Genomic DNA, 14,652 nt, shown 5'->3' with positions numbered 1-14,652 from the left:
GAAACAGAGAAGAAATACAAAATCAACTGGAAAACAAGGTTTAAAATTGGAATAAATCCCTATCTATCAATATTTACCTTAAATGCTCATGAAGTAAATGCTCAAATCAAAAGACAGAGTGGCAGATTGGATTAAAAAAACAAGAGCCTACAATATACTGCCCACTTTAGAGCAAAGGACACACATAGATTGAAAGTGAGGGGATAGGGACTTCCCTGGTGAGGCAGTGGTTAAGAATCCGCCTGCCAATGCAGGGGACATGGGTTCGATCCCTGGTCTGGGAAGAACCCGCATGTCACAGAGCAACTAAACCCGTGCACCACAACTACTGAGCCCATGTGCCACAACTACTGAAGCCCGTGCGCCTAGAGCCTGTGCTCCGCAACAAGAGAAGCCACTGAAATGAGAAGCCCATGCACCACAACAAAGAGTAGCCCCCACTTGCCACAACTAGAGAAAGCCTGCACAGAGCAACAAAGACCTGACACAGCCAAAAAAAAAAAAAAGAGAGGGGATAGAAAAAGATATTCATGCAAATGGAAATGACAAGAACAGGATAGGAATACTCATATCAGACAAAATAGACTTTAAGACAAAGGTCACAAAGAAAGATAAAGAAGAACAGTATATAATGATAAAAGCATCAATACAAGAAGAGGATATTATACTCAATATATATGCAACCAATATGATCACCTAAATACATAAAACAAATACTAACAAAGAGAGAAATTGCTGGGAATAAAATAACAGTAGGAAACTTTAACACCCCACTGACGTCAATGGACAGATCTTCCAAATAGAAAATCAACAAGGCAACAGAAATACTAAATGATACAATAGAACAGGTAGACTTAATTGATATTTTCAGGACATTATATGCAAAAAAAACCCCTAGAATACACATTCTTTTCAAGCATGCGTATTTCAGAATACACACGGAACATTCCTTAGGATACACCACATAGGGGGACACAAAACAAGCCTCAACAAACTTAAGAGGATAGAAATTATTTCAAGGTCTGCGCTCTGGACTCGACTGAGGCTCCCTGGCTGCTTGTGCTTTTCGCTCCTTCTCCAAGATGGCGGCAGTCAGCGCACTGAGGCAGGATCCGGGCGAGCCTAGTAAAGATTGCTTTGATGGTGATCACAGCTTTGAGGACATAGGGCTAGCTGCTGGCCGAAGCCAACAAGAAAAGAAACGTTCTTACAAAGATTTTTTAAGGGAAGAGGAAGAAATCACTGCTCAGGTCAGGAATTCTTCCAAGAAGAGGTTAAAGGACAGTGAACTTTACTTCCTGGGGATGGACAAGCACAAGAAGAGGAAGCACTCCTCTGATGATTACTACTATGGAGGACAGTGATTCTTGTTCTGAGTGCCGATAAACCAGGGTGAAGGAGGAGAGAGGTGGAGGGCTGGTATTTTGGAGGATTCAGCATAGAAGAACAGTCTTCATTTGTGATACACCAGATATTTTGTCTTTGGAATCATCACAGAAGAAAAAGAAAAAGTCCAGCCCTCAATCTGCTGATACAACTATGGACCTGCTGAAAGGGATCACTTCCCCTCTGGCAAAAGACACCAAGCCCCCCAAAAAGACAGGAGAAAAATCCTCCAGTTCATCAAGCCATTCAGAGAGTAAAAAGGAACACCACAGGAAGAAAGTCAGCGGAAGCAGTGGGGAGCTGTCCCTGGGGGATGGTGGTTCCCACAAATCCAAAAAAATGAAACCACTCTATGTGAACACTGAGACACTGACCCTTTGGGAGCCTGACGGGTTAAAGATGAAACTTATTCTCTCACCAAAGGAGAAGGGAAGCAGCTCAGTTGATGAGGAGTCTTTTCAGTACCCCTCTCAACAAGCAACTGTGAAAAAATCCTCTAAGAAGTCAGCTTGAGATGAGCAAGGTGCTTTACTCCTAGGACACGAGTTACGGAGCTTTCTGAAAACAGCCTGGAAGAAGCACAAGTCATTCTCAGATTCACGTTCGTCTCCTGGCCCTGAAGGCTATGGGTCTGATGCCTCCCAGTTCCCAGAATCCCACAGTGCTAACCTTGATCTTTCAGGGCTGAACCTATTCTAGTAGAATCAGGCTCCTCCTCTGGCGGGGAGCTGGAGGCTGGGGAGTTAGTGATTGATGATTCTTACCGGGAAATCAAGAAGAAAAAGAAGTCAAAGAAGAGCAAAAAGAAGGACAAGGAGAAGCATAAAGAGAAGCGACACTCCAAGTCCAAGAGAAGGTCGGGACTTCATGCTGCTGCAGTGGGAGAGGTCCCAGTGCTGCCCGGCCCTCCGCCCAGCATCCCGTACACTGGAGCAGCCGCCCCTCCCCCACGTTTCCTGGCCTCCACACAGATAGGCACAGTGAGAAAAAAAAGAGAGGAGAAGGACAAAGAGAGTGACAGAGGAGAAAAGCCAAAAAAGAAGACCATGTCGGCCTACCAGGTGTTCTTTAAGGAGTATCGTGTAACCATTGTGGCTGACCATCCAGGCATAGATTCTGGGGAACTGAGTAAAAAACTGGCTGAGGTATGGAAGCAATTGCCAGAGAAGGACAAACTGATTTGGAAGCAAAAACCTCAGCATCTGCAACACAAACAGAACAAAGCAGAAGCTACAACTGTGAAAAGAAAAGCATCCAGCTCAGAAGGTTTCATGAAAGTGAAAGCTTCCTCTGCAGGAGTACTGTCACCCCGAAGAAATCCCCACCCACCAACGTGCTATTATTACCCGCCTCGCCAGACAAAGCCCCCGAGACAGAGCCTGTCGACGTGGCCGCTCATCTCCAGCTGTTGGGAGAGTCCCTGAGCCTCACTGGACACCACCTGCAGGAAACCAAGGGCATGGTGGCTGTGTCTGGCAGTTTGTCAGTGCTTCTGGATTCCATCATCCGTGTGCTTGGCCCCTTAGCATGTGTGACCACACAACTACCTGAGCTGAATGGCTGTCCCAAACAGGTCTTGTCAAACACACTAAACCACATTGCTTACATCATGCCTGGACCATGACAGCAAAGACTCCTGGGACAGAAACCTTATCTTGCCTGTTGCTGGCTTGTGTATATGTGACTGCTCCAGATCCCTTCACTGGCCTCTGGGTGTAGATTTTAAATTTTTATATATATGCATAATGTGTATATATATGTATATATAATATATAATATATACATAGGACTGTAACTACTTTGCTTTTAATAATTTTATGAAATGGCAAAGGTTTAGCCAAGAGGAAACCTTGGCATGAATATGGGCTTGGGATTATTTCTTCTCCTGTGGTGGATAAATCTGCCTTAAAAATCAGTGTAGACCAGGGGAGGAACTAAGATGGCGGAGTAGAAGGATGTGCTCTCACTCCCTCTTGCAAGAACACCAGAATCACAACTAGCTGCCCGGACAATCACTGACAGGAAGACACTGGAACTCACCAAAAAAGATACCCCACATCCAAAGACAAAGGAGAAGCCACAATTAGACGGTAGGAGGGGAGTAATCAGAGTAAAATCAAATCCCATAACTGGTGGGTGGGTGACTCACACTGGCGAACACTTATAGCACAGAAGTCCACCCACTGGAGTGAAGGTTCTGAGCCCCACGTCAGGCTTCTCAACCTGGGGGTCTGGCAACGGGAGGAGGAATTCATAGAGAATCAGACTTTGAAGCCTAGTGGGAATTGATTGCAGGACTTCAACAGGACTGGGGGAAACAGAGACCCCACTCTTGGAGGGCGCACACAAAATAGTGTGTGCATCGGGACCCAGGGGAAGGAGCAATGACCCCGGGGGAGACTGAACCAGACCTACCTGCTAGTGTTGGAAGGTCTCCTGCAGAGGCGGGGGGTGGCTCTGTTTCACTGTGGGGAAAAGGACACTGGCAGCAGAAGTTCTGGGAAGTACTCCTTGGCATGAGCCCTCCAGAGTCTGTCATTAGCCCGACCAAAGAGCCCAGGTAGGCTCCAGTGTTGGGTTGCCTCAGGCAAAACAACCAACAGGGAGGGAACCCAGCCCCACCCATCAACAGTCAAGTGGATTAAAGTTTACTGAGCTCTGACCACCACAGCAACAGTCAGCTCTACCCACCACCAGAGCCTCCCATCAAGCCTCTTAGATAGCCTCAACCACCAGAGGGCAGACAGCAGAAGCAAGAAAAACTTTAATACTGCAGCCTGTGGAACAAAAACCACATTCACAGAAAGATAGACAAGATGAAAAGGCAGAGGGCTATATACCAGATGAAGGAACAAGATAAAACCCCAGAAAAACAACTAAATGAACTGGAGATAGGCAACCTTCCAGAAAAGGAATTCAGAATAACGATAGTGAAGATGATCCAGGACCTCAGAATAAGAATGGAGGCAAAGATCGAGAAGATGCAAGAAATGTTTAACAAAGACCTAGAAGAATTAAAGAACAAACAAACAGAGATGAACAATACAATAACTGAAATGAAAACTACACTAGAAGGAATCAATAGCAGAATAACTGAGGCAGAAGAACGGATAAGTGACCTAGAAGACAGAATGGTGGAATTCACTGCTGCAGACCAGAATAAAGAAAAAAGAATGAAAAGAAATGAAGACAGCCTAAGAGACCTCTGGGACAACATTAAACGCAACAACATTTGCATTATAGGGGTCCCAAAAGGAGAAGAGAGAGAGAAAGGACCCGAGAAAATATTTGAAGAGATTATAGTCAAAAACTTCCCTAACATGGGAAAGGAAATAGCCACCCAAGTCCAGGAAGCGCAGCGAGTCCCATACAGGATAAACCCAAGGAAAAACATGCCAAGACACATAGTAATCAAATTGGCAAAAATCAAAGACAAAGAAAAATTATTGAAAGCAGCAAGGGAAAAACAACAAATAACATACAAGGGAACTCCCATAAGGTTAACAGCTGATTTCTCAGCAGAAACTCTACAAGCCAGAAGGGAGTGGCATGATATACTTAAAGTGATGAAAGGGAACAACCTACAACCAAGATTACTCTACCCAGCAAGGATCTCATTCAGATTTGATGGAGAAATCAAAAGCTTTACAGACAAGCAAAAGCTAAGAGAATTCAGCACCACCAAACCAGCTCTACAACAAATGCTAAAGGAACTTCTCTAAGTGGGAAACACAAGAGAAGAAAAGGACCTACAAAAACAAACCCAAAACAATTAAGAAAATGGTCACAGGGACATACATATCGATAATTACCTTAAACATGAATGGATTAAATGCTCCAACGAAAAGACACAGGCTTGCTGAATGGATACAAAAACAAGACCGATCTATATGCTGTCTACAAGAGACCCACTTCAGACCTAGCGACACATACAGACTGAAAGTGAGGGGATGGAAAAAGATATTCCATGCAAATGGAAATCAAAAGAAAGCTGGAGTAGCTATACTCATCTCAGATAAAATAGACTTTAAAATAAAGAATGTTACAAGAGACAAGGAAGGACACTACAAAATGATCAAGGGATCAATCCAAGAAGAAGATATAACAATTATAAATATATATGCACCCAACATAGGAGCACCTCAATACATAAGGCAACTGCTAACAGCTATAAAAGAGGAAATCGACAGTAACACAATAATAGTGGGGGACTTTAACACCTCACTTACACCAATGGACAGGTCATCCAAAATGAAAATAAATAAGGAAACAGAAGCTTTAAATGACACAATAGACCAGATAGATTTAATTGATATTTATAGGGCATTCCATCCAAAAACAGCAGACTACACTTTCTTCTCAAGTGCACACGAAACATTCTCCAGGATAGATCATATCTTGGGTCACAAATCAAGCCTCAGTAAATTTAAGAAAATTGAAATCATATCAAGCATCTTTTCTGACCACAACGCTATGAGATTAGAAATGAATTACAGGGAAAAAAACGTAGAAAACACAAACACATGGAGGCTAAACAATACGTTACTAAATAACCAAGAGATCACTGAAGAAATCAAAGAGGAAATCAAAAAATACCTAGAGACAAATGACAATGAAAACACGACGATCCAAAACCTATGGGATGCAGCAAAAGCAGTTCTAAGAGGGAAGTTTATAGCTATACAAGTCTACCCCAAGAAACAAGAAAAATCTCAAATAAACAATCTAACCTTACACCTAAAGGAACTAGAGAAAGAAGAAGAAACAAAACCGAAAGTTAGCAGAAAGAAAGAAATCATAAAGACCAGAGCGGAAATAAATGAAATAGAAACAAAGAAAACAATAGCAAAGATCAATAAAACTAAAAGCTGGTTCTTTGAGAAGAAAAACAAAATTGATAAGCCATTAGCCAGACTCATCAAGAAAAAGAGGGAGAGGACTCAAATCAATAAAATTAGAAATGAAAAAGGACACGTTACAACAGACGCCGCAGAAATACAAAGCATCCTAAGAGACTACTACAAGCAACTCTATGCCAATAAAATGGACAACCTGGAAGAAATGGACAAATTCTTAGAAAGGTATAACCTTCCAAGACTGAACCAGGAAGAAACAGAAAATATGAACAGATCAATAGCAAGTAATGAAATTGAAACTGTGATTTAAAATCTTCCAAGAAACAAAAGTCCAGGACCAGATGGCTTCACAGGTGAATTCTATCAAACATTTAGAGAAGAGCTAACACCCATCCTTCTCAAACTCTTCCAAAAAATTGCAGAGGAAGGAACACTCCCAAATTCATTCTGTGAGGCCACCATCACCCTGATACCAAAACCAGGCAAAGATACTACAAAAAAAAGAAAATTACAGACCAATATCACTGATGAATATAGATGCAAAAATCCTCAACAAAATACTAGCAAACAGAATCCAACAACACATTAAAAGGATCATACACCACCATCAAGTGGGATTTATCCCAGGGATGCAAGGATTCTTCAATATACGCAAATCAATCAATGTGATACACCATATTAACAAACTGAAGAAGAAAAACCATATGATCATCTCAATAGATGCAGAAAAAGCTTTTGACAAAATTCAACACCCATTTATGATAAAAACTCTCCAGAAAGTGGGTATAGAGGGAACCTACCTCAACATAATAAAGGCCATATACGACAAACCCACAGCAAACATCCTTCTCAATGGTGAAAAACTGGAAGCATTTCCTCTAAGATCAGGAATGAGACAAGGATGTCCACTCTCACCACTATTATTCAACATAGTTTTGGAAGTCCTAGCCACGGCAATCAGAGAAGAAAAAGAAATAAAAGGAATACAAATTGGAAAAGAAGAAGTAAAACTGTCACTGTTTGCAGATAACATGATACTATACATAGAGAATCCTAAAGATGCCACCAGAAAACTACTAGAGCTTATCAATGAATTTGGTAAAGTTGCAGGATACAAAATTAATGTACAGAAATCTCTTGCATTCCTATACACTAATGATGAAAAATCTGAAAGAGAAATTAAAGAAAGACTCCCATTTACCATTGCAACAAAAAGAATAAAATACCTAGGAATAAACCTACCTAGGGAGACAAAAGACCTGTATGCAGAAAACTATAAGACACTGATGAAAGAAATTAAAGATGATACCAATAGATGGAGAGATATACCATGTTCTTGGATTGGAAGAATCAATATTGTGAAAATGACTATACTACCCAAAGCAATCTACAGATTCAATGCAATCCCTATCAAATTACCAATGGCATTTTTTACGGAACTAGAACAAATCATCTTAAAATTTGTATGGAGACACAAAAGACCCCGAATAGCCAAAGCAGTCTTGAGGGAAAAAAACGGAGCTGGAGGAATCAGACTCCCTGACTTCAGACTACACTACAGAGCTACAGTAATCAAGACAATATGGTACTGGCACAAAAACAGAAACATAGATCAATGGAACAAGATAAAAAGCCCAGAGATAAACCCACACACCTATGGTCAACTAATCTATGACAAAGGAGGCAAAGATATACAATGGAGAAAAGACAGTCTCTTCAATAAGTGGTGCTGGGAAAACTGGACAGCTACATGTAAAAGAATGAAATTAGAACACTCCCTAACACCATACACAAAAATAAACTCAAAATGGATTCGAGACCTAAATGTAAGACCGGACACTATAAAACTCTTAGAGGAAAACATAGGAAGAACACTCTTTGACATAAATCACAGCAAGATCTTTTTTGATCCACCTCCTAGAGTAATGGAAATAAAAACAAAAATAAACAAATGGGACCTAATGAAGCTTCAAAGCTTTTGCACAGCAAAGGAAACCATAAACAAGACGAAAAGACAACCCTCAGAATGGGAGAAAATATTTGCAAACGCATCAACGGACAAAGGATTAATCTCCAAAATATATAAACAGCTCATTCAGCTCAATATTAAAGAAACAAACAACCCAATCCAAAAATGGGCAGAAGACCTAAATAGACATTTCTCCAAAGAAGACATACAGATGGCCAAGAAGCACATGAAAAGCTGCTCAACATCACTAATTATTAGAGAAATGCAAACCAAAACTACAATGAGGTATCACCTCACACCGGTCAGAATGGCCATCATCAGAAAATCTACAAACAATAAATGCTGGAGAGGGTGTGGAGAAAAGGGAACCCTCTTGCACTGTTGGTGTGAATGTAAATTGATACAGCCACTATGGAGAACAGTATGGAGGTTCCTTAAAAAACTAAAAATAGATGTACCATATGATCCAGCAATCCCACTACTGGGCGTATACCCAGGGAAAACCATAATTCAAAAAGACACATGCACCCCAATGTTCATTGCAGCACTATTTACAATAGCCAGGTCATGGAAGCAACCTAAATGCCCATCGACAGATGAATGGATAAAGAAGTTGTGGTACATACATACAATGGAATATTACTCAGCCATAAAAAGGAACGAAATTGAGTCATTTTTTGAGATGTGGATGGATCTAGAGACTGTCATACAGAGTGAAGTAAGTCAGAAAGAGAAAAACAAATATCGTATATTAATGCATGTATGTGGAACCTAGAAAAATAGTACAGATGAGCCGGTTTGCAGGACAGAAGTTGAGACACAGATGTAGAGAATGGACATATGGACACCAAGGGGGGAAAACTGCGGTGGGGTGGGGATGGTGGTGTGCTGAATTGGGCAATTGGGATTGACATGTGTACACTGATGTGTATAAAATTGATGACTAATAAGAACCTGCAGTATAGAAAAAGAAACAAACAAAACAACTAATACTAAACTTTCATTGGGTTATTTGTATGGAAATATGTTAATATAAATGTTTCAGACATTACATGAAATTTCTAAAAATCTTATATGTTTTGGTATAATAAGTCATAATTCTAGTTATTACTTTAAATGTACATCTCAGAAATAACTAAATTTCCTTGTCAATTGCATTATTATGAACTTTCATCAAATCTTTAACCATGGTCATTTTTAAGTCTTTTGTCATTTACAGACAGTTCTGGGTGTACTCTGATGCTTTTGCAAATACGTTCCTATAAAAGGGTTTCATCTTCAAGGAATTCATGGAAAAGACTCTGACAAGTTCAGGTTTCTGGTAACTGACTGTACTGCTGAACTGACTGAATAACCATTTTCAGAACTCTAATGAAAAACTGATGAACTCATAAAAGTGCTAACAAAAGATCAAGATGAAAAAAAAATTAATTACATGGGTCTGAGTGAACTGATGAGGATGATTATAATTTTTGTGATTTTCTATTTGAATTAAAAAAAAAAATCCCACAAGGACTCAGAGATAAAGAATATACAAATCAATTTTCACTGCAAAGTAAAGGAGCTGTTACAGTGGAGGATTACTGGACTGAATGTCAATATTATGATATAGTATGAGTGTGTTTCATGTTTGGTAATTGCAATCATTGTTGCTTTTGTTGTGGTCACCCATTTACAATGCTTGGTGTTAGTCTATTTATCTCTTGTAAAAATAAAATACAGTGTGTGTGTGTGAAAAAAAAGAACAAACAAACAAACAAACAAAATAATGGAACCAGTCCCAACAAAGGAGACTAGGAATGGGTCAGGATTAGCCAACCTCAGAATTTGCCAGATATTCTAAACCAATTATACGTCATTTTTGTCTAGAATGGGTGCTGAATTCCATCTAAAGACTTTTCAACATTAATTAATATGACCATTTTTCCCTTCATTGATATAATGAATTATGCTGATAGATTTCCTTTGTATCTCATTATCCTTGCTCTCTTTGGCTAAACCCTACTTGATCATAATTATTGTTTTTTCATTGCTGGATTCCATTTGCTAATACTTTTATTCAGAATTTTTGTATACATATTAATAAATAAAATTAGTCTATAGTTTTCCCTATACTAAAAAAAAAAAAAATCAATGTAACTTGGGGGCTGGGGGCTTGTTCTGGATGTCAAGTGCATCGCTTTAAGGTCAGCCAAAATGTGATTTTTTTCCAAACTCAATTGTACCTTCAGACCCATCACTGACCATTTGCCTTACCTGTCTTACAGTCTGAAATGCAATGGGAAAGATTATGGGAAGACGTCAGTTAACTGAAAGTACAAAGCTTTTCAACTTGAAGTGACCTAGGTGGGAGGTGATAACATCGTTCCCATCTGAAAGTTGTTGCGATGGCTTAAGTGAACTTAGTAGGGGGGTTCATTCCAATTCCTGCTCTACCAGTGTCCATGTCTCAAAACTTATTGTAATCATTGGTACCATTGGCAGCCTCAGTCGGAGCCAAGGAGATTTGTGAGCCCTGGAGAGGGTAAGGCTGTCAATGCCACCAGCTGAATGGCCTATATTGTGAGCTGACCCACAGCATTTGGTCTGCAGAGCTAAGAGCTGGTATCTTCCATTGGCAGCGTCAGCTTAGCTCACAGTTCTGCTGCTTAGTTGCTTGGCGGGTGTGGAAGGTGAGCTTTGCCCAGCCTGATTCCTGGGTTCATCTCATTGGCTCCCCTGCTGGGCAGATACACAGTGTTCTGCATTCCACACTTAAGCAAATTGCGAAGAAAGTACTCTATTCTCATGTAGGTTTGTTTATGTGCGTGTGTGGATGTGTTTTAATTATGTGTATTTAACTCTTTAAACTCTCTTAGATTTTAACTTATCCTGTAAATTTCTGTATATATAATTTAAAAACAAGAGCCTCCACCAGCAACAGCATGTGGAAGATACAGATTTGTCATTTCTTCCTCCCCTCCTTCCTCTGGTCTCCTCTGCAAACTCCAAATTATCTACACTTTCAGGTACTGTGCCTCGAAAAGGAATCATATTGAGATTCTAGTTCTTTACAACTGAACAATGTCAAGAAACTAAATAAAAAGGACTGTTACCATTACCAGCTGCCCTTATTTCCAAAGAACCAGATTTTTGCTTCCCAGTTGCAAAAAAAACAGTTGAGGGCTTCAGGGTTGTTTTTAAATTTGGTTTGAGAGTCCACATCAAAACCAGGCTCTGAGGTGACTGCTTTCTTCCCTTGGCCTGGATGGAGCACTGTAGTATCAAAGTAGATCTTTGAGGAAAGTGCCGCCAGCCTGCATCCTATTTAATTCCTTCCTTTATTCCCACCAGTGTGGTCACAGGGCTGTTTTTCTTCAAGGTATTCTGGCTGCTGAATGCCATTCTCACCTCAGAGCAGTTTTGAGATTTAATTGGAGAAACCGAAGGAAACAGGAATGTTTGGGAACCAAAATCACGAAGAGCAGAAATCCTGGTTTGAGTTTGTGTGTTAGCACCTGTCCCACGGCCTCCTCTGTACCCATGTCAGTTTCCTGTTTGACACAGAGTATCAAGGAAGGGCCTCAGAGACATGGATTAGTACAGAAAGAAGTCAATCCTACCACTGTCATTTGTACACATTAATGAAGTCCTGATGAGGACCTGATTTTTGTTTGTTTGTTTTCCTTTAAAATCCAACCCCATTGTATTTGTATTTAAAATTTGTACACATTTGTATAATAATCTGTTCCTTGTGGTATTTGGTACTGTTAGAGGAAAACCTTTGGATTCAAACCTTCTTGCAGTTTTTATATCATTGTTTTATTTTGTTTTTTAAATAAATTCTAGCAGTTTGATCCAAATACCATTACAGTTGTATAAAGAAATAAAATTTTGTACTTACATTATTAAAAATCACATTTTTAATATTTGTAAAGAAAAAAATTATTTCAAGCATCTTTTCTGACCACTATGGTATGAAATTAGAAATCAACCACAGAAAGAGTAATAAGAAAAAAAACCCAAAAACTCACGATTATATAGAGATTAAATAACATGCTACTAAAAACCCAATGGGTCAATGATGAAATCAAAGAGGAAATTAAAAAATACCTTGAGAAAAATGACAATGAAAACACAACCATACAAAATCTATGAGATGCAGCAAAAGCAAAAAAGCAAAAGCAGTCCTAAGAGACGCTCATAGCAATAGAGGTGGTCCTCAAAAAGCAAGAAAAATCTCAAATAACCTAACCTACCACCCAAAAGAAAAAAGGACAAACAAAACCTAAAGTTGGCAAAAGGAAGGAAGTAATAAAGATAAGAGAGGAAATAAATTCAGAGGTTAAAAAAACAATAGAAATAGTCAATAAAACCAAGAGCTGCTTTTTTGAAAGGATAAACAAAATCGACAAACCTCTGGCCAGGCTCACCAAGAAGAAAAGAGAGAGGACACAAATAAACAAATTAAGAAATGAAAGGAGAAATAACCAACACCACAGAAATACGAAAGACCATAAGACAATACTATGAACAATTATATGCCAACAAACTGGACAACCTAGAAGAAATTGACAAGTTTCTAGGAACATACAGCCCACCAAAAACTGAATCAAGAAGAAATAGATACTCTGAACAGAATGATCACTAAAAGTGAAATAGAAACTATATAGAAAAAAAAAAAACACAAACAAAACCCATAAACCTCCCAGCAAACAGAAGTCCAGGACTGGTGGCTTCACTGGGGAGTTCTATCAAACGTACTAAGAACTTATACCAATCCCTCTCAAACTCTTCCAAAAGAAAAGATACACTTAATAAACAAAAGTCCAGGACCATATGGCTTCGCAGATGAATACTACCAAACATTTAGAGGAGAGTTAACACCTATCATTCTGAAATTGTTCCAAAAAACAGAGGAAGGAACAGTTCCAAATTCATTAAATGAGGTCATCAACACCCTGATACCAAAACCAGACAAAAAAAAAAAAATCACAAAAAAAGAAAATTATAGGGCTTCCCTGGTGGCGCAGTGGTTGAGAATCTGCCTGCCAATGCAGGGGACACGGTTTCGAGCCCTGGTCTGGGAAGATCCCACATGCCGCGGAGCAATTAAGCCCGTGAGCCACAATTGCTGAGCCTGCGCGTCTGGAGCCTGCGCTTCGCAGCAAGAGAGGCCGCGATAGTGAGAGGCCCGCGCACCGCGATGAGGAGTGGCCCCCGCTCGCCGCAGCTGGGGAGGGCACTCACACAGAAACGAAGACCCAACACAGCCATAACTAAATAAATAAAATAAAAAAAATTAAAAAAAAAAAGAAAATCATAGGTGAGTATCACTGATGAACATAGATACGAAAACCCTCAACAAAATACCAGCAAACCGAATGCAACAATACATTAAAAAGATCATACACTATGATCAACGGGGATTTATCCCAGGGATACAAGGATTTTTCAATACCTGCAAATCAATGTGATATACAACATGAATAAATTGAAGAGTAAAAACTAAAAGACCATCTCAATAGATGCAGAAAAAGCTTTTAACAAAATTCAACACCCATTTATGATAAGAAAAAAAAAACCTCTCCAGAAGGTGAACATAAAGGGGACATGCCTCAACATAATAAAGGCCATATATGGCAAACCCATAACTAACATAATAATAGTGAAAAGCTGAAAGCATTTCCTCTAAGATCAGAAACAAAACAAGGATGTCCATTCTCACCACTTTTACTCAACATAGTTTTGGAAGTCCTAGCCATGGCAATCAGAGAGGAAAAAGAAATAAAAGAAATTCAAACTGGAAAAGAAGTAAAGTTGTCACTGTTTGCAGATGACATAATACTACACATAGAAAATCCTGAAGACGCTGCCAGAAAACTACTAGAGCTCATCAATGAATATGGTGAAGTTACTGAAAACAAAGTTAATATACAGAAATCTGTTGTATTTCTATACACTAATAATGAAATACCAGAAAGAGAAATTAAGAAAACAATCCCATTTACCACTGCATCAAAAAGAAGAAAAAAAACCTACTAATAAACCTACCTAAGGAGGCAAAGAAACTGTTTTTGAAAACTATAAGATGTTGATGAAAGAAACTGAAGATGATACAAACACATGGAAAGATATACCATGTTCTTCTTGGATTGGAAGAATCAATATTGTCAAAACAACTATACTACCCAAGACAATCTACAGATTAATGCAATCCCTCAAATTACCAACGGCATTTTTTACAGAACTAGAACAAAAATTTTGTAAATTTGCATGGAAACACAAAAGACCCCAAATAGTCAAAACAATTGAGAAAGAAGAACAGAGCTGGAGGAATCACACCTCCTGACTTCAGACTATATTACAAAGCTACGGTAATCAAAACGGTATGGTACTAGTACAAAAACAAACATATAGTTCCATGGAACAGGATAGAAAGCCCAGAAATAAACCAATGCA

The 14,652-nt window shown here is 39.3% G+C and overlaps 1 protein-coding gene and 1 pseudogene across 1 annotated transcript in view; one reads left to right on the top strand and one right to left on the bottom strand.

Annotated features, from left to right (window-relative positions):
- Positions 1-14,652, bottom strand: part of SLC25A32 (solute carrier family 25 member 32) — a 56,750-nt gene that overhangs the window by 17,562 nt on the left and 24,536 nt on the right. The gene's annotated exons all lie outside the window — the stretch shown is intronic.
- Positions 1,083-3,010, top strand: LOC132352074 (HMG domain-containing protein 4-like; annotated as a pseudogene).

The sequence above is a fragment of the Balaenoptera ricei genome, chromosome 17 (genome assembly GCF_028023285.1).
Source record: "Balaenoptera ricei isolate mBalRic1 chromosome 17, mBalRic1.hap2, whole genome shotgun sequence".
NCBI classification, from domain to species: Eukaryota; Metazoa; Chordata; class Mammalia; order Artiodactyla; family Balaenopteridae; genus Balaenoptera; species Balaenoptera ricei.
The sequence above is the reverse complement of the archived record's forward strand: the minus strand, read 5'-3'. Positions and strand labels throughout refer to the sequence as shown.